The sequence below is a fragment of the Kogia breviceps genome, chromosome 7, assembly GCF_026419965.1.
Source record: "Kogia breviceps isolate mKogBre1 chromosome 7, mKogBre1 haplotype 1, whole genome shotgun sequence".
Lineage (NCBI taxonomy): Eukaryota > Metazoa > Chordata > Mammalia > Artiodactyla > Physeteridae > Kogia > Kogia breviceps.
In genome coordinates this window covers 39,027,068-39,051,841 of record NC_081316.1, presented here as the reverse complement: position 1 = coordinate 39,051,841, position 24,774 = coordinate 39,027,068, and the positions used below count along the sequence as shown (strand labels likewise).

At 40.3% G+C, this 24,774-nt stretch overlaps 1 protein-coding gene across 2 annotated transcripts in view; it reads right to left on the bottom strand.

Moving 5' to 3' along the window:
• PIK3C2A (phosphatidylinositol-4-phosphate 3-kinase catalytic subunit type 2 alpha) overlaps positions 1–23,241 on the bottom strand; it is a 104,146-nt gene extending 80,905 nt beyond the window's left edge. Inside the window, exon 1 of one of the 2 annotated variants that reach the window (XM_059069803.2) lies at positions 23,105–23,241. The gene's annotated coding sequence lies outside the window, so the exon portion shown is untranslated. Of the gene's footprint in view, positions 1–23,094 lie in introns of both variants that reach the window. The other variant, XM_059069804.2, reaches the window with a different exon arrangement.
• Positions 23,242–24,774: the final 1,533 nt, after the last annotated feature.

Below are 24,774 nucleotides of genomic sequence, written 5' to 3'. Positions count from 1 at the left end.
CCACATGCCACGGAGCAACTAAGCCTGCACGCTCTAAAGCCTGCTCGCCACAGCTAGAGAGCCCTCATGCTGCAACTACTGAGCCCATGCACCACAACTAGAGAGCCCATGCGCTGCAACTACTGAGCCCATATGCCACAGTGAAAGATACTGAATGCCACGACGAAGATCCCATGTGCTGCAACTAAGACCCGACACAGCCAAATAAATAAAAACAAAAAACAATCCAAAAAAATAAGTAGTGGAAGAAAATTATCTTGAAAACTAGGAGGGAGAGAGGTGGCAACAGAAAAGTGAAAATAGGACAGAGGGGCACCATCTGTGCTTAAAAACAAACAGACAAAAACTGCGTTAGAAAAGCATGTTCTATCTCTAATCGATTCACGGAGGGGGGAAAGAACTCATATGACCAAAAATAATAATAATAATAATCAAGTACTTTGTTATTAGGCACTATACAAATCTGTCAAAAAGACAAAAAAGAAGAATGTCCAGGTTTTGGATGAGATTAGGTTAGACTAGCATTGTTCAACAGAAACAGAATGCAAGTCACATAGGAAATTTAAATTTTTTTACAGCGACATTAATAGAAACAGATGAAATTAATTTTAATAATAAACTTTGTTTAATCCAATATATCCAAAATATTATAAAGAGGTAATCAATATAAAAAATGAATGGGATACTGTACTTTCATTTTCTTATACTAAGTCTTCAAAATCTGGTACATATTTTACACTAACCACATTTCAACTTAAACTAGTCACACACCAAGTGCTCAACACAAAGGTGGCTAGTGGACAACACAAGGTTAGACTTTATGAGGAAAGAAACAAAAAGCACAGTGAACAAGCATCATTACTTTCTGGATGGTAAGGAAAAATTTATTTTACCAAAAGTTACCCCTTCCCTCAAGTCAATAACATATATCAATTGCCCATTAGTTATCTTTCAGGAGGAGAAAATTTTTATTTTTTTTATGCCCCATAGATAACATACAACCTTTTAACTAAGGCCTTATCATCCCTTGTAACTTTTTTATTTTTGAAGTACATAATTTACAATTAATCTTTTTAAAATATTTATTTATTTATTTATTTGGCTGTGCCAGGTCTTAGCTGCACCATGCAGGATCTTCGCTGCAGCAGGCGGGATCTTCAGTTGTGGCATCCGGGATCTTTTAGTTGTTGCACGCAGGATCTTTAGTTGCAGCATGCAAACTCTTAGTTGTGACATGCGGGATCTAGTTCCCTGACCAGGGATTGAACCCGGGGCCCCTTGCATTGGGAGTGCAGAGTCTTAGCCACTGGACCACCAGGGAAGTCCGTCCAATTAATCTTTTTTTTTTTTTTTTTGCGGTACGCGGGCCTCTCACTGTTGTGGAGCACAGGCTCCGGACGCGCAGGCTCAGCAGCCATGGCTCATGGACCCAGGCGCTCCACGGCATGTGGGATCTTCCCGGACCAGGGCACGAACCCGTCTCCCCTGCATCGGCAGGCAGACTCGCAACCACTGTGCTACCAGGGAAGCCCCCCAATTAATCCTTTTACAATTAGAAGATTGTTAACATTTCATAGAGAAATGTGTTCACAATCGACCACACAGGATAAATTACAAAGAGATTAAATAGTTAACTGTTAAAAAAAGAATCATAAAACCAAAGAAACAGAGGATTCCTACATAACACCAGCATAAAAAAGGCTGCTGTAATGTGATTCAAAAACCTAGAAGCCATAAGAGAATTCAAGTACATAAACATTTTAAAAAATAACTTTTGTTTGGCAAACAAGCACCACTGAATTTATTCATTTCCTCTGTAAATATTCATTGGGTGTATATTATAAATCAGGCACTGTTCTAGGTGCTGAAAAGTAAAATAAAAATAACTTGACCATTAAAAATGTCAATGAAAAAACCAAACTGGGAAAAAATATTTGCTACTCATATCACAGAGAAAGAACTAATTTTAGTAATATATAACATAAAGCCCATAAAGAAAAACAACCCAATGGAAAGATGGACAAAGAGTTTGAATAAGCAGTTCACAAAAAAGTAAAGACACTTACCTTTACTTATATTGAGGCAATAGCAATTTAAAAGTTATACTAAACCTAATTTTATACTAAACTGATAATAAACACAGATAAAGGAAAAAATATTCATCATACCAAAATTTGCTGGATACATGCAACAGTAGATAAAGGAAAATTTAGAGTTTTAAATAATGCTAGAAAACTGGAAAGGTTGAAAACTTAATGAACTAAGCATCCATCTCATGAAAGTAGAAAAGTAACAGCAAAATAAAAGTAGAAGAAAGGGAATAAAGACCACAGAAGAAATTAAATGGCATAAAAAATGTACAACAGAGGGATTCCCTGGCAGTCCAGTGGTTAGGACTCCAAGCTTCCACTGCAGGAGGCCCCAAGTTCGGGGAACTAAGATTCTGTAAGCCACGTGGTGCAGCAAAACAAACAAACAAACAACCCCAAAGCAAAACAAAACAAAACACCAAAAATATACAACAGAGAAGATCAACAAAACTGAAAGCTGGTTCTTTTGAAAACACTAAGAAGATATATTGTGATGCTGATCAAGAAGAAAATAAGACAGGAATAATTATCAAGGGACTTCCCTGGTGGCACAGTGATTAAGAATCCGCCTGCCAATGCAGGGGACACAGGTTTGAGCGCTGGTCCAGGAAGATCCCACATGCCACAGAGCAACTAAGCCCCTGTGCCACAACTACTGAGCCCGTGAGCCACAACTACTGAAGCTCATGCGCCTAGAGCCCGTGCTCTGCAACAAGAGAAGCCACTGCAATGAGAAGCTGCACACCACAACGAAGAGTACTCACTGCAACTAGAGAAAGCCCACACGCAGCAACAAAGACCCAATGCAACCAAAAATAAATAAATTTACTTGTTTAAAAAACAATATCAAGAATAAAAAAGGGACATCCAACACATGCAGCAGACATTAGAAAGATAATGAGGATATTATTAAGTTTAAGCAAATAAATTTTTAAATGTAGACAAACTCCTAGAGGATAGTAACTTACTGAAACTGACCCAAATAGAAAATAGAAAGTTGAATAATCTTATAACCATTAAAGAAATTGAATTAGTTGCCAAAAAAATTTTTCATCAAAGAAAACTGCAAGGCCAGATGTCTTCACTGGCTTCATATAATAAACAATAACAACCTTTCACAAACCCTTCCAGAGAACAGACAAGAAGGTATGTTCCCCAAACATTTTATAAAATTACTCTAACTTTGATAACAAAACCAGGCAAGTATGAGACAAAATTATAAACCAATCTTACTCATGAACATAAACACAAAAAGTTCTAAACAAAATAACAGCAAACCAAACTTAGTAGTAAATACAAAATGCAATTTACCACATCAATAATTAAAGAATTAAATTAGGAAAAGCATATATTCACCTCAACAGATATTCTTAGCCAGCTATGAACAGAAGGGAAGTTCCTTATTTGATAAGAAGTATCAACAAAAATCACAATTAATTGTAAAACCTTTAAAGCTTTCCCTATGTCTATGAACAAAAACCAGGATGCCCACCAGAATTTTTATTCAACATTTTATAGACTCCTAGACAGCATAGAAATACCAGAAGAAGAAATAAGAGCTAGGATCACGTAGGAAGAAACAACATTACATACAGATAAAGTAAAAACTCCAAAGGATATGCAGATAATTAACAGAATTACATGCCAGAGTTTAGCAACATTGCTGGATATGATACAGAAATCAATTGTATTTCCATATACCTGCAAGAAACGGTTAGAAAAAGCAGTCTTAAAAAAAGCAATATTTACACTAACACATTCAAACACATGAAATCCACCAACTAATAATACATGTAATAAAAAATTCTGGGGCTTCCCTTGTGGCGCAGTGGTTAGGAGTCTGCCTGCCAATGCAGGAGACACAGGTTCAAGCCCTGGTCCGGGAAGATCCCACATGCCGCAGAGCAACTAAGCCCATGTGCCACAACTACTGAGCCTGTGCTCTAGAGCCCATGAGCCACTACTACTGAGCCCACATGCCACAACTACTGAGCCTGCGTGCCACAACTACTGAGCCCGCACTCCTATAGCCCGTGCTCCACAGCAAGAGAAGCCACCGCAATGAGAAGCCTGCACACTGCAACAAAGAATGGCCTCCACTCGCCGCAACTAGAGAAAGCCCAGTGCAGCAACAAAGACCCAACGCAGCCAAAAATAAAAATAAACAAAATTTTAAAAACCACACAATAAGATACCACAACACACATATAACCTTGGGGAAAAATATTAAATCTTATAATACGAAGTGATAAGAATATGAAACAATGGGAAAATTTAAGTTGGTACAACTGTTTCAGAAAACACAGATCAGGGACTTCCCTGGTCGTCCAGTGATTAAGAATCCACCTTGCAATTCAGGGGACGCAGGTTCGATCCCTGGTCTGGGAACTAAGATTCCCACATGCCGCGGGGCAACTAAGCATGCTTGTTGCAACTACTGAACCCGTGTGTTCTGAAGCCAGCTTGCCACAACTAGAGAGAATCCCGCATGCCATGAAGAAGAGCCTACATGCCACAACGAAGGATCCCACATACCACAACTAAGACTTGACACAGCCAAAAATAATAAATAAATTTTTTAAAAAAGAAAGAAAACATGGGTCATATATAGAAAAACTGAAGATACCCTTACTTCATGGCCCAGCAATTACATTCCACTGTATATACCCTAGAGAAATTCATGCATATGTGCACAAAATATGTACATAAGAACCTTCAAATAACACTGCACATATTACCCCAAATAGGAAATAACCCTAATCTTCACCTGTCCAAACACAGATGAAGGAGAATACGTTCATGGTCTGTTTCTACTCACATCACTTCTGACACCAAAATGTATGGGTTTTTCCACACCAACAACCAGTTCTCCAACTCTCCCAGACACCAAATGGGTGTTCACAATTCAATTCAATTCAGAGACTACCCAGAGTTAATGTCGGACTCCACAGGTTTACAGGCACAGTCCCGCAAGACTGCTCTCACTGCAGATGCCAGTCTCAAGTACTGGATACCCAGGTTACCCACACTTCTGTCAAACTTGGGTTCAAATCAGGGGCTCCCAGGATTCCACCTCAGGTTTGATAATTTGCTTGTAAGGTTCACAGAACACATGAAAACAGCTTACTTACCATTACCAGTTTATTATAGAGTAAACAAGTCAGGAACAACCAATGGAAGAAATGTATAGGGCAAAGTTGGGGGTGGGAAAATGCTCAGAGGTTCCATGGCTTCTCTGAAGTACCACCCTCCCAGCACCCCAGTGTGTTCACTAACCTGGAAGCTCCCTGAACCCCATCATTTAAGAGTTTTTACAGAGATTTTATTATATAGGCATGGTTGACTAAAACACTAATCATTGATTAAAAAGAATGAAATAATGCCATTTGCAATAACATGGATGGACGTAGAAATTGTCATACTGAGTGAAGTAAGTCAGAGAAAGAGAAATATCACATGATATCCTTATATGTGGAATCTAAAAAGAAATGATACAAATGAACTTATTTACAAAACAAAAACAGACTCACTGACCTAGAGAACAAACTTATGGTTACGGGGGGGGGGGGGGGGGAGTTAGGGAATTGGGGATCAACTGTACACTCTCCTGTATTTAAAATGGATAACCAACAAGAACCTACTGTATAGCACAGGGAACTCTGCTCAATGTTATGTGGCAACCTGGATGGGAGAGCAGTTTGGGAGAGAATGGATACATGTATACATATGGCTGAGTCGCTTTGCTGTGCACTGAAACTATCATAACATTGTTAATCGGTTATATTCCAGGGATTTCCCTGGTGGTCCAATGGTTAAGACTCCACGCTCCCAATGCAGGGAGCCTGGGTTCAATCCCTGGTCAGGGAACGAGGATCCCACATGAGACAACTAAGAGTTCACACACCACAACTAAAGATCCTGCATGCCACAACTAAGACAGGGCACAGCCAAATAAATAAATAAATTTTTTTAAAAAATCAGTTATATTCAAATATAAGATAACAAGTTTTTTTTAAAAAGAGTTTTTACAGAGATTTTATTACATAGGTAGGCATGGCTGATTAAATCACTAGTCATTGATTAGCTCAATCTCTAGCTCCTCTCGATTCACCAGAGGTCAGAGGGTAGGGTTGAAAGTTCCAAACCTACAGTCACACCTTGGTCTTCCTGGCAACCAGCACTCATACAGAAACTTATCTAGGGATCCCAGACAACAGTCATCTTATTAGCATACAAAGACAATGGTCTGGAGATTTCAAGAGTTTTAGGAGTTGCATGACAGGAACCAGGGACAAAGACCAAATGTTTATTTATTATATTGTAGTTCATTCAATGGAATTCTGTACATCAATGCCAATGAATGAATTAGAACCATAAAAAATGGATAAAACTTAGAAACATAATGTTAAGCAAATGGAGAGACAAAAATACATACGATTCCATTCACATAAAGTTCAAAAACATGAACAACTACATTGTTTAAGAATGCTTACATAATGGTATAACTTCAAAGAAAAGGAAAGGATTATCAAAAGTTAGGATAGTGGTTACTCATGGAGGGAGGAGAGATTTATGATAAGGGAGAAGTACACTGGGGACTTCTGGAATACCAGCAACATTCTAGTTTCTAACGTTGCAACTGGTTACACAAGTGTTGGTTTTACAATTATTTGTTAAACAATCATATATGATTTATGCACTTTTTTCTGTGTTATTTCACAATTAAAAAAATCTACTCCGAACATATTTTAAATACATTTTCATATCTATATTATACCTGGCATGTGAAAAATAAAGAACACCTGCATTATGAATAGTATGTTAAGTTTTTTCTTACCCACACGTGGAAAATTATGTGAACGCAAGAAGTTCAACTTTTTAGTGATGCCATAAAAAAATACAAGAGCTATACTGTCCTTTTTCATTTGCCAATCTATAGACTAAATTAAGGACACTGTCCTAACTCATTAAGGGATATGGGGAAAGCTTTAAGACTGTAAAAGAAAACAACAAACTATAAAATATGGTTTTTCAAATTTTCACCATCTGTGAATCACTTAATGGGCATTGCACATAACATGATCAATTTATGTAAAAAAATATACATTGCATTTAAAAACACAAGTAAAACATTAAAAAATGAATAGTAAGATATTCCTATCACTGAGATAGATGACTGCATACTCCCACCATTGTATATATACCCAGTTTATTTATTTTGCTTCTTATTTGAATTAAATGAGAAAATCTTAATTCAATTATAGCTTGTCAGGAAGGCAGCAATGTTTGGTAGTGGCTCTATGACAGTGGTCCCCAACCTTTTTGGCACCAGGGACCACTTTCCTGGAAGACAACTTTTCCACAGACAGGGGTGGGGCGATGGGGGGTTAGGGAATGGTTCACGCGGTAACGCGAGCGATGGGGAGTGATGGGGAGCAATGCGGAGCGGCAGATGAAGCTTCGCTCCCTCGCCCACCGCTCACCTCCTGCTGTACAGCCCGGTTCTTAACAGGCCATGGACCGGTACCAGTCCGCGGCCTGGGGGTTGGGGACCCCTGCTCTATGAGATAGTTACGGATATGTACATAAAATCTTAGAGGCGTTACCTTCAAATATTTCTGAATTTGAGCATTTCTTCATTGTATTCCTGCTACCATCCTAGACCAACCATCATCTCTTGCCGGGATTAGTGAAATAGCCTCCCAATCTGTCTCCAGCACCTCTCCATCCTGCCCCTTCACACTATTCTCAACACAGCAGCCAGAGTGATATTGAAAAAGTTCATCTCACCCCTATGCTCAGAACTTGCAACAGCTCCTATCTCTGAGAAAAGATAAAATCTTTACAATAGTCCACGAGGCACTCTAATATCTGGTCCCCTATTTCTTCTCTCCTATAACTCTCCTCCTGCTACTGTCACACGAGCCTCCTTGTTCCTCAAATACATCATGTTTCTCTCTCAGAGGCTTTGCTCTTCTGTTTTCTCTAACTGGACTGTTCTTCCCCTGGATAGCTGAACGACTCACTTTCTCGCCTCCTTCAAGTCTTCATTGAGAAGGTAACATATGAGTGAAGTTCTCCCTGATAACCTAGTTATAACCACAACTTTCTCTAACTCAACTGCCTATGCACTTTACTTATTTTCTTCTTAGCATGCAGTACCATCCAAAATACTGTATATTTTACTTATTTATTTTATTGTCTATGTTTCCCCACTAGACTATAAAATTCATGAAGCTGGGATTTATCTGTTGGGTTCACCCTTGTGCCCCCAAGCACCTAGAACAGTCCTGGAACAATGAGGAAGCAGTTCTTCACTGTGGAGTGTCTTTGGTATTCTGTAACATACTCAAGAGTACACAAAAATAGACTCAAAATTAATATTTTAACCTAAGAGATATAACAGATTTTTAATCCACTCTTGTTGCATTCATTTTCATTTAAAGTACTTAGAAATCATCTTAAATGTGCCAAATAATAAACCATTAATTTCTTTCTCTGAGGGAAGAAAATCATGTGTACATATTTTCAGAACGGTTCTCCAGAGCCACATGTTTTTTAGACAGACTGAAACACATTATTATTGTAAGTACTTGTGGGAAATACAGTTCATCTCTACTTGCTAATTTAAAATACTGGCCTTGGGCTCAACAGAGGGATTTGGCTAGAGATGAACCTTCTTATCTATGCAAAACTAAAGAACTGAATGAAGTCATAAAAGTAGAGACTGAACTGGGATAATGCATAGAGCTAAGAGAAAGAGGGCCACAAATACTTAAACAGGAAACAAAAGGTCAAAGGAAAACAACAGATAAGTATAAAGACTGGTAACAGAAATAAAGAAACAGCATGTCCTAAAATGGAGATGTCACTATTGTCAGAAACTACAGAGATGACACAGGATGAGGACTGAAAAAACTCTAGATTTAAGACCTCATTTGTGATTATTTTAATAACTTTACTGAGATTTAATTAACTTATTATAAATTCATCCACTAAAAGCATACAATTTAGTTGTTTCTGGTATATTCAGAATTGTGTGACCATCACCACTACCAGATTTCAGAACATTCTCATCACCCCCCAAAGTAACTCTACCCATTAGCAGTCACTCCTCATTCCCCACCCCCAGACCCTCATTAATGATTTAGATAAGTATGGAAAACTGAAAAAGTAAGGAATTAGAAGAAAAAAGGGCATATTATTTGACAGTGAAAGGAACTAGGTAGACTGGAGGAGGTATCAGGAATGGCTGTTTAAAATGGGAAAGGATTTCAACATGTGGTAGGTTGAAGAGAAAGATTCAGGGCACAAAGACTGAAAGGCACAAGAGACAGGAGATAAATACTAGCTCAGATACTGGGTAGAGTTGGAAAAAGAGAATCAGAAGCATAGTTGGAAGGGTCTGACTTGGAAAGGAAGAGAAACCTTAGGAGACTGAGGTGATAGAGGTAAGAAACTACTAAGTCAATAACTAAAAATGGAGGACTGGGAAGAGTTAATGATGGAAAGCAGATTTACCTTTTTTTTAATATAAATTTATTTATTTATCTATTTATTTTTGGCTGTGTTGGGTCTTTGTTGTTGTGCACGGCCTTTCTCTAGTTGCGGCGAGCGAGGGCTACTCTTCGTTGTGCTGTGTGGGCTCTAGGCGTGCAGGTTTCAGTAGTTGTGGCACGTAGGCTCTAGAGAGCCAGCTCAGTAGTTGTGGCACATGGGCTTAGTTGCTCTGCGACATGTGGGATCTTGCCGGACCAGGGCTCGAACCCGTGTCCCCTGCACTGGCAGGCGGATTCTTTACCACTGCACCACCAGGGAAGCCCAGATTTACTTTTCACTATCTAAACTTTGGTAGAGTTTTAACTATTTCATCATTTGCAGGCTATTTTAAAACAAAGGTGATAAATATGTAATAGAGGGATTTTCTCTTCCTAGGATATACAAAGTGGCAAGAGACTGTCACTCTCATGCCAACAATGAAAAACAAGCTAAATAAGCTAAAAAAAAATAGGTTTAAGACATCAGAGAGTAGAGGACATAAAAAAAACAAATAAATTAAATTCCAGAAAGTGATAAACCCTTCATAGGAGAAGCAGTCCCATCACTACTCTCAACCTGGATACAGCAGGAGGAATGTACTGTAGACAGGAATAAGGAGAAATAAGCCAGACTTTTAACAGTAACATGTAGGCTAGCATGACAGATTACAATTCTGAGAAGTGATAGGGGCAAGTCTGAGCGGTCTAAAACACTAGATTAAGAATTACAAGGAACCCCAGACACAGAACAAGTCTGTATCCACCCACCAAATCTTTTCCATGGGTCTTCACTAAAGGCACAGCTAGCACAGTGAAAGCTGGGAACATGGCAGAAGAGCTGAAAGAGATCCCCTGTGAGATTTGTGGGCCTCCCTGAAGTACAAGGCAGCCACCCACCCCCAAACCCGAAAAAAGACCAGGGAGGTGAGCAGGGAGAAATCCATCATAGCACTCCAAGCTTTCAGCTACCAATGGCTCAGGACATAGCAGGAGAGCTGAGAAAAAGCCCCCCAAGGCATTCCAGGCCTTTACAGACTGTAAGACAGCTGCCCTCCAGAGGCTGGGGTAATGGAAGCAAGACAGAGATCCCATGAGACACAGAAGAAAGGACTAGAGAATAAAGAAACGTCCCAGCAACCTAAAAAGCTGGCAGCTAGGCTGCAAAACAAATCTCTGGAATCAAGTCAATGCTCAGATCCCAAATCCTGCTAAAGAGAAAGTTATAATTCTGTCCCAAAGTATTTCAATGTAGTGGTGAATCAAATCAAATAAAAGCTGCAACAAAGCACAGACCCATTTTACTTATAAATCAAACTTTCTCAATTTAACAGACTGACAGAATAAAGGGCATTTTGGAGGCAAGTATTAAGTAAATAATAAGTAAACTTCAGTATCTACTCTTGTTTTATATAAGTTGTCTGGCATATAATCAAAGATTATAAGACAAACAAGAAAATGTGGCTCATGGTAGAAGAAACAGTCAAAATAAGCAGACAGAGAGATGGCCCAAATGTTGAAATTGTCAAATAGGAATTTTAAAGTAATTAGCATGAAAATGCTAAATTTAGCACAAAAGGTAGATGATATACATGAAGTAGAGGAGGATTACAGCATAGTACAAATTATTTTTTAAAAAGAACCAAAAAGAAATATTAGAAAGGAAAAATATATCAGAAATGAAGAATTAATTAGATTGACTTAACAACAAAGAAAAGACTGGTAAACTCAGAAACAAATCAAAATATTCAAACTAAAAGAGAAAAAAAGAGGGGGAGAGGTAAAATAGCATGCCTGAGTTCTATGGGACAATTTCAAACACTATAACATACATGTATTTGGAGTCCCAGGAGAGGAGAGACTGAACAGAAGAAATATTTGAAGAGAAAATGGCCACAAACTGTCTATAAGTGAAGAAAGACATCACCAAACAAATCTTAAGTTGCGTGAAGACAAAATAAGATAAAAATATGCCAGAGAATTAACCTACTGGGGTTGCAGAGTAATACAGATTAAACAACTACCTGAAAGAAACGGCTTCAGGTTTTACTAACATTGATGGAGTTACGGTCAAATCAATATAATATCTAGGGACTTCCCTGGTGGCACACTGGTTAAGAATCCACCTGCCAATGTGGAGGACACAGGTTGGAGCCCTGGTCCAGGAAGATCCCACATGCCGCAGAGCAACTAAGCCCATGCGCCACAACCACTGAGCCTGCACTATAGAGCCCACAAGCCACAACTACTGAAGCCCATGCGCCTAGAGCCCCTGCTTCACAACAAGAGAAGCCACCGCAATGAGAAGCCCGCACACTGCAACGAAGAGTAGCCCCCACTCGCCACACTAGAGAAAGCCTGAGTGCAGCAATGAAGACCCAACATAGCCAAAATAAATAAATAAATAAAATGTTTTTAATATACATATAATATCTAGAGAGTCTGTTCCTAAAGAACCAGGGAGGTTTCTATAATAATTTCACTTGTACAACTTAATCATTTTTCTCCAAATTTAGATATGTTAAACATGCAGAGTTATATTTCTAGGTTTAGGGTTATGCCACAATAAAACTTCCTATTTCAACCTAACGTAATTTTACTGTGTGGATTTTTAGTGAAAAGTTTTTTGACAAGAATTAAGAATAAGTTAAACCAAGCTCAATTATCCAAAATCAAAAATCTTCTCTCAAAAAAATAATAATCCTAAAACCTCCATCTATCAATATGAACTTTTATAATTAAACTTAATATACCTCCAAGGAAGGGAAAACTAGTATATTCAATTATTAGGCATAACAGGAAGCCAAAGGTGTGTTTTATGCAAAGACATTTACGTGATTTGCATTGTTCAAAGATCTCAGATGTAAGAAAAACAAAAATGGAAACCAGGAGACCAATTAACAAATAACTGAAATGGTACAGGAAAGAACCAGTAGTAACTTGCATTAGGATGACAGCAATGGAAATGTTAAGTGGCTTGATTTAAACAAGCAAACCAAAAAGATAAGTTTAGGGCTTCCCTCGTGGCACAGTGGTTGAGAATCTGCCTGCCGATGCAGGGGACACGGGTTTGTGCCCCGGTCTGGGAAGATCCCACATGCCACGGAGTGGCTGGGCCCATGAGCCATGGCCACTGAGCCTGTGCCCTACAACGGAAGAGACCACAACAGTGAGAGGCCCGCGTACCGCAAAAAAAAAAAAAAAAAAAAAAAAAAAAAAGATAAGTTTAGACAGTAAATAAAATGTGGGGAAAAAAGTAACGTAATAGAGAATGATTTAGATGGGGGGTAATATTTTTAATAGTAGAATGAGGGAGAAGATGAAATTGGAACCATAACCTGGACATAAGTAAAGAGTGAAGTCATGGGAAAAGCTAAGAAAAGAGCCTTCCCAAGTTTCTTCACAAGTTTAAAGATGTATGAGCCAAGCCTGGCTCTCGCATTCTTTAACCTCTATACCACACTTATAATTATAATTTTCCCAATACTATAAGCAATTAATATAGGGCTTAATTCTCCCATTTTGACAAAAATCAACAGCTATGCTGTAGTCTAATAACCACTAGCAGTCATTATACCACCTTCAGCTCTTACGAGCAGCATTCTACACATAAGGGGTTCACAACCAGAGCATTCATCCAACAACTTTCTATATCTGCTTATGCGTATCACTGCATGTGTCTGTGAAGGGGACAAAGGGGGGGATACTTTCACAGCAAGAGGTTCCTGTTCAAAGACATTTTACTGACAAAGCAGTTTTCAATCTAACGCAGAATCCCTGCTTTGTGAAGATAATTACTGAACTTTGGACTACTTTATTGTTCATTCATTTAACATGAATCATTAAATATACTCTGACATTAGCCCAATTCCAACATGGCAAATAACAGTAAGCTTCTGCGCTGTTATGGTATATGCTTCCATTTCCAACATGGCTTAAGGTAGGAAAAAATAAAACTTGATTGCAACTGAGAATCACCAAATAGGGAATAATAATGAAAAACTGACATGAATACTGCTGGAATTTTTCTTCTAAACTCCATCAATTTCTACGGCTAACAAAATTCTATTTTCACATGACATCAAATGCATGAAATTACTAGTTTTATAGAACAACAGTGATAAGAGAAGAAAGTGAAGTAGAAGCAAGACCCAAGCTCAAATATCAGACCTCCCTCTTATTAACTGTGTATTCCTAAACAATTTACTTAATCTGCCTTTGTCTTAGTTTTCTCATCTGTAAAACACAGATATCTTACAGTGTAGTCAGGGTTAAATAAAATAATATACATATTCTTAGTATATAACAGGCATTAAAAAATACATGTATTATGGGACTTCCCTGGTGGTGCAGTGGATAAGACTATGCTCCCAATGCAGAGGGCCCGGGTTCAATCCCTGGTAAGGTAACTAGACCCCACATGCATGCCGCAACTAAGAGTTTGCATGCCAAAACTAAGGAGCCAGCATGCTGCAACTAAGGAGCTGCAAACCGCACTAAGGAACCCTGGTGTCCCAACTAAGGAGCTCACCTGACACAACTAAGGAGCCCATCTGCTGCAACTAAGACCCCATGCAACCAAATAAATTTTTTTTTTTTTTTTGGTTTTTGTGGTACGCGGGCCTCTCACTGTTGTGGCCTCTCCCGTTGCGGAGCACAGGCTCCGGACGCACAGGCTCAGCGGCCATGGCTCACGGGCCCAGCCGCTCCGCGGCATGTGGGATCTTCCCAGACCAGGGCACGAACCCGTGTCCCCTGCATCGGCAGGCGGATTCTCAACCACTGCGCCACCAGGGAAGCCCAACCAAATAAATATTTTTAAAAGACATGCATTACACCTGTTCAACTACTGGGAACAACCATCAGTATGTTCCTACCTTTTTTTTGGGGGGGGGGGCTGCACTGGGTCTTCACTGCTGCACGTGGGCTTTCTCTAGTTGCAGTGAGCGGGGGCTACTCTTCCTGCGGTGCACGGGCTTCTCATTGTGGTGGCTTCTCTTGTTGCGGAGCACAGGCTCTAGGCACACAGGATTCAGTAGTTGTGGCTCACAGGCTCTAGAGCACAGGCTCAGTAGTTGTGGCACACGGGCTTAGTTGCTCTGCGGCATGTGGGATCTTCCCAGACCAGGGCTCAAACCTGTGTACCCTGCATTGGCAGGCAGATTCTTAACCATTGTGCCACCAGGGAAGTCCCATTTTTAAAAAACTATTTATTTATTATTTTTGGCTGTGTGGGATCTTAGTTTCAGCATGTGGGATCTTTCAGTGCAGTGTGCAGGTTCTAGAGTGTGTGGGCTCAGTAGTTGCGGTGCGTGGCCTTAGTTGCCCTGCGGCACGTGGAATCTTAGTTCCCCAACCAGGGATCGAACCCACGTCCCCTGCACTGGAAGGATTCTTAACCACTGGACCGCCAGGGAAGTCCCTCTTCCTACCATTTAAAAAAGCAGTTTAGGGACCTCCCTGGCAGTCCAGTGGTTAAGACTCTGCTTCCACCACAGGGGGTGCAGGTCTGATCCCTGGTTGAGGAACTAAGATCCCACAAGCCGCGTGGCATGGCCCCCCCCCCAAAAAAAAACAGGCAGCGCACTGCCAATAAGCACATGAAAAGATGCTCAACATTATTATTCATTAGGGAAACACAAATCAAAACCACAATGAGATACCACTTCACGCCTACTAGAATGACTAAATTTCAAAAAGGATAGGGACTTTCCTGGTGGCGCAGCGGTTAAGAATCCGCCTGCCAATGCAGTGGACAGGGGTTTGAGCCCTGGTCTGGGAAGATCCCACATGCTGCGGAGCAACTAAGCCCGTGCACCACAACTACTGAGCCTGCGCGCTACAGCCTTCAAGCCACAACTACTGAAGCCCGCATGCCTAGAGCCACTGCTCCGCAACAAGAGAAGCCATCACAGTGAGAAACCCGCACACTGCAACAAAAAGTAGCCCTCACTTGCCACAACTAGAGAAAGCCTGCGCGCAGCAACGAAGACCCAATGCAGGCAAAAATAAATAAATAAATAAGTTTAATTTTAAATAAATTAATTAAATAATTTTTGGCCACACCACACAGCTTGTTGGATCTTAGTTCCCTGACCAGGGACTGAACCCAGGCCCTCAGCAATGAGAGCATGGAGTCCCAACCATTGGACCACCAGGGAATTCCCCACAATTTTTAAAGGTTACATTCCATTTATAGTTATTATAGACTATTGACTATATTCTCTGTATTGTGCAATATATCCTTATAGCTTATTTTATACATAATAGTTTGTATCTCTTAATCCCCTACCCCTATATTGCCCCTCTTCCCTTCTCTCTCCCCACTGGTAACCACTAACTTATTCTCTATATCTGTGAGTCTGTTTCTTTTTTTGTTATATTCATTAGTTTATTGTATTTTTAGATTCCACATTTAAGTGATATCATATAATATTTGTCTTTCTGTCTGACTTATTTCACTTAGCATAATATCCTCCAAGTCCACCCATATTGTTGCAAATGGCAAAATTTCCTTCTTTTTATGGTTGAGTAGTATTCCACTGTGTGTGTGTGTGTGTGTGTGTGTGTGTGTGTGTGTGTGTGTGTGTGTACACATACACTACATCTCTACCAATTCATCTGTTGATGGACACTTAGATTGCTTCCATATCTTGGCAATTAAGCAGAGTTATATAGACAGAAAGTAGATTAGCAATTACCAGGAGCTAGGACAAAGGGGAATGGGTAGTTACTGCTTAATGGGTACAGAGTTTCTGTTTGGAGTGATGAAAAATTTTGGAAATAGTGATGATGGCTGCATAACATTGTACATATAATGTCACTGAATTGTACACTTAAAATTGGTTAAATGACAAATTCTGTTATATATAATTTACAATAAAAGTCATTAGAAAGTCATCATGACAGAAACCTTCACACAATTTCCACACAGAAAACTTAATTCTAGAATCTTGTGTTTTTGACAATTAGCAAATATAGTTTACACACATAAAAAAAATAATAAGGGGAGCCAGGTCCAGAGTTTATGGGAACTCTCTGTACTATCTTAACAATTCTTCTGTAGTCTAAAACTGTTCTAAAAATTAGTTAGTTTGGTTTCTTTCTTTTAAAGGGTTTATTGAATCTCAAAACATTATGCTAAGTGAAAGAAGCCAGACTTAGAAGGCTATAGGTACCGTACGAGGCCAATTTATATGACATTCTTGGAAGGCAAAACTATAGAAATGAAAAAGAAAAATCAGTTGTTGCCAGAGAGTGGAGGGTGAGTGGGAGGGAACAATTACAAGGGGCAAAAGGACACTTTCTAAAGCGATTGAATTATTCCATATCTTAATTGTGGTGGTGGCAGTTACACACTGTCACTACTTCTCAAAATTTATAGAGCTGTACACCTAAAACAGACACATTTTACTATAAGTAAATTATATATCAATAAATCTGACTTAAAACAAAACAAAAACATGACATGATGCTGTAACTGTTCAGGTTTGGTTTTTTTTTTTTTGGCTGCATTGGGCCTTCTTTGCTGCGCGCAGGCTTTCTCTAGTTGCAGTAAGCGTGGGCTACTCTTCGTTGCGGTGCACGGGCTTCTCACTGCCGTGGCTTCTCTTGTTGTGGAGCACAGGCTCTAGGTGCGCGGGCTTCAGTAGTTGCGGCACACGGGCTCAGTAGTTGTGGTGCACGGGCTTAGCTGCTCTGCGGCATGTGGGATCTTCCCAGACCAGGGCTCGAACCCATGTCCCCTGCATTGGCAGGCGGATTCTCAACCACTATGCCACCAGGGAAGTCCCCATGTTATGTATTTTAATACAGACAGAATTCCAGTCTGATAAATGTCATCATGAGATCCAGTCAGATGAAACCAGGCTATAGTCTCGAGACAAAGAGCACATTTCCCAACTCAGTGCTATAGTCTAAAAAACACTTACACACTAAATAGAAGGGACTTCCCTGGTGGAACAGTGGTTGAGAATCCTCCTGCAAATGCAGGGGACACGGGTTCGAGCCCTGGTCTGGGAAGATCCCACATGCCATGGAGCAACTAAGCTCGTGAGCCACAACTATTGAGCCCGCGTGCCACAACTTGCCATAACTCCTAAAGCCCGCATGCCTAGAGCCCGAGCTCCGCAACAAACAGAAGCCACCGCAATGAGAAGCCGGAGCACTGCAACCAAGAGTAGCCCCCGCTGGCCGCAACTAGAGAAAGCCCACACTCAACAACGAAGACCCAACACAGCCAAAAATAAATTAAAAAAAAAAAAAAAACTAAAAAGAAGAGTCAGAACAGTTATAAGTTACATTATGAACATATACAAAGTGACTTAATAAATCAATCTGGTTATGGCTACTCATAGCACTATGGTTTTGTTTATAGGTAATTAGGTCTCCTTCAAAGTTTATGAGGGGTGGGGGATACCTGCTTTGCATAATTTCCAAAACTGCAAATAAAACATTTGAAAAAGTGTTTTCCTGTTCCCTAATTAGGCAGGTATTTAAGTGCACATATCTCTCCCATCAACATCCATGTTCTTTTCCCACCTCACCAGAAGGTAAGTACCTCTTACCTTTGATTTCCTTCTATTGTCTCCTCTCAAATTCCCCACCCCTTTATCTAGAAGGACTGCCTTTGCTTTTTCCTCTCATTCCACAGAACTTTAACAATACTTAATGTCTTCCTGCTTCTACTAGTATTTTCTGAAAGTAAACTGCCAATTTCAGTTTTTATAGGAAAATACTCTTAAAAAATGACCTGTTTCAATTAGAATTACCCATATTGCAAATTTTTTAACCAATTTTCCTTTATGAACACTGCTTATTCTTTTCTCATAGTAAAATTCTTATCAAATCCCTACTCATTTCACAACAGGAACTCACGTTACTCTACTGCTCATTATAGTCAACAACCTCTCTTTCCATACTCTTAGCCACATCTTCCACACTACTCAAGCCACAACAAGTTCACAGCAAGTGCTAAGATTTCCTGAATTATCCAAATAATATAGACGTTCTGACCACTGGCCTCTAAATTTATATTGCAGATGTCTATTTATTCTCATTTCCTACTTCAACTCTGTCTTGCCTTTATCTTTTTAAATAAGCTTTACAAATCCTTCCTTAAAGCTATACTTTCTCTCTTATCTAAGTTTTTCCCCAAGTTGTTCCCCGTACACTGAAATAATTCTGTCCTTGACACTTCATCACCTTCTTCCTACAGTTAACAGTTTAAGATCTAAACCCTTTACTCAAAAAATCAAACATCTTGCCTAGTTAACTCATCTATTTTAAATGTAACTATACTATCCCTTACATTTTTTCTTTCCCATTAATAATTTTTAATAACTAAACTACTTTCTGCTATATGTATTGTAGTTGGTCTCTCCAAGTTGGAATATAAATTCCTTAAAGGCAGGAAGTACCCGGTAATACACACTCCAAAATCTGTTAAGTGCTATGTATCTAAACACTGAAGTACCATAGAAGAGATGCAATGAAAAGAACTCTAGGCTTAGCATTGTAAGACACTGTACATTCAAGCAATACCTCTAATGTATTATCCTAAACAAGTCACAAATTCACTGGGTCTCATTTTCCTCTTCAAGAAAATGAGAAAAATACCTGCCCCATTTATTTCAGAGAATAAGGTTTGGGGGCGAGGGGAGCATTACTCTATAATCATCAATCAATACAAATGTAAGAATATAATTTATCATTTTTAAAAATTATTTTATTTTATTTATTTATTTTTGGCTGCATTGGGTCTTTGTTGCTGTGCGCAGGCTTTCTCTAGTTGTGGCGAGCGGGGGCTACTCTTGGTTGCGGTGCTTGGGCTTCTCATTGTGGTGGCTTCTCTTGTTGCAGAGCACGGGCTCTAGGTATGCGGGCTTCAGCAGTTGTGGCTTCAGTAGTTGTGGCTCGCGGGCTTTAGAGCACAAACTCAGTAGTTGCGGTTTATGGGCTTAGCTGCTCCACAGCATGTGGAATCTTCCTGGACTAGGGCTTGAACCCTTGTCCCCTGCATTGCCAGGTGGATTCTTAACCACTGTGACCAGGGAAGCCCACTTTATCATTGTTAGTCATAGTTATCATGACTAAAATAAGCCTCTGTTGTTTTTTTTTTAAAACCAAACTCAATGCACAACAAATTAAGTGAATCAGCACTGTACATCATTTATCAATAATGTAACTTTTGTACTATAAGACTAACAGAAAGTCATATGTTTAACAGTAGGAATGTTCATTTTATAGTATCTTAATTCATCCCCAAGGTTAAAAGATAAATACGCTGCTAAACCAATAATAACTGCCTTCTAATCTATTAAAATCAAGAGTGTTTAAAAACCCCATTCACTTTTGTACCCAAATAGCTGAATTAAAAATTTTAAGAAATCCAAAATGTAGTTTAAAATTGTACAAATCTCCCATTTTAACTGCCTAAAATGTCCATGTGCACTATCTCACTTTATTTTGAATCCATCACGTTATAAATAACAGACTGCAGAGAAAAGGAGAGATACAAAGTATATATTAAAACACAAAATAAAGATATTTCAAAATGTGACTGCACCAGACACAGGAAAAACAAAGTTTCTTCTAGTCCCAACCAAAACCCTAGGAACATCCTGAAAGATCTCCTACAGCAACATCATTTTCAAGTATGACTATAATTCCAATCAAAAGAACATCATGTATGACTACTATCAAAATGACTAGAAATTATAAATTACTACATTTATACATTTCTCATAGGAGTTGCTTTTCCTTTTCAAGCAGGAATCCAAGATAGAAAAGCAGAATTTTCATATGCTAGATCTGCATTGTCTGATATGGTACGTACTAACCACAAATACCTACTGAGTGCTTGACAAGTAGCTAGTCCAAAGTAAGATATGTTGTAAGTGTCAAGTGTTCACCAGATTTCAAGATTTACCAAGAAAATGTAAAATATCTTACATTTGTGGCTCTCATTTAATATCTTTACTGGACATCATTGATTTAGATGTAGTCCAACTCTCAAATGAAAAAAACAAGACACCAGAGGTATTAAACAGCTTGGTAGTATCACAGCAGGGTCTGGAAGCTGATACCTCTATCCTGCCCTCATTAATAAAAGGAATTCAACCTTTGAGACTCAATTTGAGCATCTCTGTCCTCATGAGATGTACTCATTCCCTCTCCATCTCTCAGCCCAGGTGATCACATCCTTTTTAGTGTTTTGGATCCACAACCCTTACATGCCCTTATAACCACACTATTATAATTTGTGTTTGTCTCCCCCAAATGGACTAGAGAACTTACTGGGGACAAGCACTATCTCATTCATTTTTCTATTACTAGAACCACTGCTGTACCAGACACCCCTATAGGCCCTCTGAAAACAAGATCTTTCATACAGTCAATTCTTAGCCTTACTCAGGTACAACTAACACATCACATCGTGTACTGTGTGAATGAACTGCACTAAAACATTCACCTTTATCATTTACCTGTCAAATTATTTTTGAAATACGGCAAATACAATAAAAATGGATAATTTATATTATCAAAGAAACACAAGTTACAAAGCATTAAAAAAAAAAGTGCTTCACGCTGCTGCTCTGAAAAGTTTGGTCTGATGCTCTGATAAGAACTCTGAACTCTTGGGAAATTCAATACTCTTGGTTAGGTGTAAGTTCATTTATTGAATGTGCTTACTAAGTGCAAAAACATTGGGCTAGATAAAGAAGGATTCCTGGACATGGAAACTTATGCAGCAATCTCCAATTAATTGAAAATTTCAGAACCATTTACAGAAGAGAAAAACAAAGAATCATATGCTTAACATACAAATAATTACATAAAGTTATAGTTTCTAGAATGCAAGCATGCCAACTTTTATATTCCATGAAACAGAAAAAGTTGTGAAATCTATGGATGAAAACACTATATTGCTTGCCAAGAAAAACTGCAAGCAACATTGCATACAAAACACAAATCACAACAGAGATTTTCATAAGAAAAAACTGTTTTAGAATCTATTAATTTAAACAAAATTACTTGAAGCAGCTCTACATGTGCTTTGTACCTACGTAAAACCACTCTTGAATTAGGTTTGAGTTAAGTAATTCAGTCAAAATGCTTTTCAGTACTCAAAGACTGTGGTAATATTCAACAAGCAGTTATCTTCGAGGGTACAGACCTTAACCAACGCACTTCGGTCTAATTTGCTACTATGAATAAGAGCATCAGCCCCAGCCCTGGCAGAGTTGCTGAGAGGTGTCTTATGTGGAAACTTAACCACAAGCCAAGGAGGCAAAGGTACAAAGTCTCTCCTGGAATCAGTGTTCCTGGAGCCCCCTACAGCCGTCCCTCTTTTTATACTACGTCTTCACCACTCTTCTAAGAATAGCTTTCTTTTTTCTGCATCTCTTCTAATCTGTGGCTTTGCTGCTCCAGTATGTTACACAATTTTCCCAACAGAACTTTTCGGCCTCACACCTACCTGGAAAGATTTTAGGGTACCTCTTTAACAAGTAATCTTGTTCACAGAGAAAGGCCTCCTTCCTTACACCCAATTCAACACCCACTGTTCAAAATAAAGATATAATTACAACCTGAACTTCCATCAGGCTAATATAGGGAAAGAACTACCACAGGCTCGCTCTTCCACGTTCTTTATCTCCAGACTTTATTCCTCACTTACTTTTCTCCTTCCTCATTTCCCTCCTCAATCCCTGCTCCCCCCAGAAAAAATTCCACAGCTGGAGAAACTCGTTCTTAAAGCCAAACCATTAGTGAGGAAAATAAGCATGCGCTTTTTTCCCTTCAATTATTTATTGTTCCTCCGTCATTCAGGAAGAGTTAAGCAAATACGTTTAATGTGACCGCCCTCCCAGAAAGATGATGCGCTAAATACACACTGAAATAACACTGTCTTCCCCGAAGCAAGTGGATTCGAGGCAAAAAAAAAAAAAAAAAAAAAAAAAGGAACCGGGGTGGGGGTGGGGTTGGAGAAAAAGAATCGTTCGCCCCCAAAGCTGGAGATGGGACAAGGAGGAGAAAAGCAGCGGGGGTGGGGGGATGCGGGTCACAGCTGAGAAGTGCAGCACACACAGTCGCCAGAATCCAACAATTCGACCGGAGGGTAGGACCGGCCATCGCGGCTCCGGCCGGGTCCCGAGAACCAGGGGGTGGCTTCTCCTCCCCCCATGGGACAAAACTAACTCCCAGGAGCGCCCCCCCTCCGCCCCCGACGAGAGGGTCCTGGTGGGACGCAGACACCTTCGGAGGGCAGCTGGCAACGGCCTGGATGGAAACAAGGCCCGGAGGGAGGTAAGTCGATTAGGTCAGCGCCGAGAGTACGGGATGGAGGGTCAGAAGCGGGCACCCGGGGGACTGGGGGCCGCGGCAAGAGACCCTCCCAAGACCCCCGGGGCCCTTCGCCGCCTTTGCAGAGCAGGGTCCCAGGTTCCAGCCCCCGCCGCACCTACCGCTCCTCACCTCACGCTGCCTGAGCCTCTGCGTCCACCGCAACCCAAGCCTCCACAGCCGCCACGGTCCGAGCCATTTTCCACTCAACCGCCTCAGCCGCTGCCGAAAGCAACGGCGGACCCTGCGGCCAGCCAAGCAGAGACGTCACTTCCGGCCGGTTAAGCACCACCTTCCGTGCCCAGGCTTCTTGTGGATTGGCTGGTGTGGACGGCCTACCTGAGGAGTGGGCGGGGCTTGGGCGCGTCGCGTGAGGCTCTAGCTGGGGGATCGGGGGGATGACTCCGACTCCCCGGGAGGAGTGCCCTGCGGGTTCAGGACGTCTCTCTGTGCAGCCCCAGACCACGGGAGGGGGTCTCCGGGGACCCCAGTCTGCCACCTCTCAGGCCGGGTATCCAAAGTTCACACCCCCCTCCAATCACCGAACTATTCTATTGTTCCCGTGCCCTCTCCTGGGACTCTGCACTCGCTTGCATCCGGGCTGCAGCTCCCAGATTCGTGGTTTTGGCCCCAGGCCCGAGGAGATTTAGATTGTGATTGGAGGACTGAAGGGAACAGGCAAGATATAAAATCGTTCACTCCAACCAGCGTTTACCGAGTCCTCACAGTGGATCAGGTGCTGCGGGATGTGTAATTAGTACTCCGCCCATCACGTGGATCGTTTAAAGTGCTTTCACATCAGCCTTTTCACATCTAATCCTCACAACAGCCAGGTGAAGAAGATGGCCCAATAATAACTCACAGCCAGACGGCTCTTTTCTACATTACAAAATATCTTCACATACAATCTCCATAATAATACCTTCCTCTTGAGAATTGAATGAGATTATGCTTGTAAAGTATTTAGCCCTCAAATGTTAGATTAAAAAAATTACATGACCATGTTAGGAAGATTGGAAAATTAAACCCACTTACAGAGGGTGAAGCTGGGGGCATGATTCAAACTCAGTTCTAACTCTAATCCATAGTATTTTTGTCCCTTCAGCAGTAAGAGAACAGCTCCTTCCAGAGGTACCCAGTCTAATGTGATAGACTAGTATGGGCTGCAATGCTCCGACAAAAAATAAAATAAAATAAAATTGTGAGAAAGCTGTAAGAGAAGTAGAAACTCTCTTCCAACAAATAGTGGAATATAAATCCGATTTTTCTTTTTTCTTTCTTTTTTTTTTTTTTTTGGAGGGAGGATGTGAAGTGGATGAAGCCCTCTAATCACTGTAATAAACATGCCTATGCCTCCCAGGAAATGAGACTGGCTGGAGTTGCTACTCTATGAAGTCTAGAAGCAACTATATGATTATTCCTTGTGGCTGTGGCTACCAACTCTTGTTCCACCCACCCTTCCTACTCCTAGTTTTCCACCAACTCCCCTCCTCCCCCCATGTACACACACTTCCAGGCAGGCTTTACACACCCTCGAAGAATGTCCCTTAGGAATCTGCTTAGTGCTACAGCATTGTTCTGCTTTATCTTCTGATCAAAGGAGGAATTTCTAGAATTGGCAGCTCTTTCAGGAGATTAAAAGGGGAGAGGAAAACCAATTGTCTCGGGCTGGTTTCCTAGCTTCTGCCCCAGAATTGAGTGTGCCTTCCTTCAGAAAAGGATGGGGACTTGAGAGAACACTGTGTCTTGAGGGAAGATTATCTGTTTGACTTTTTTGTATCCTTCTTACATTTTTCTTAGGA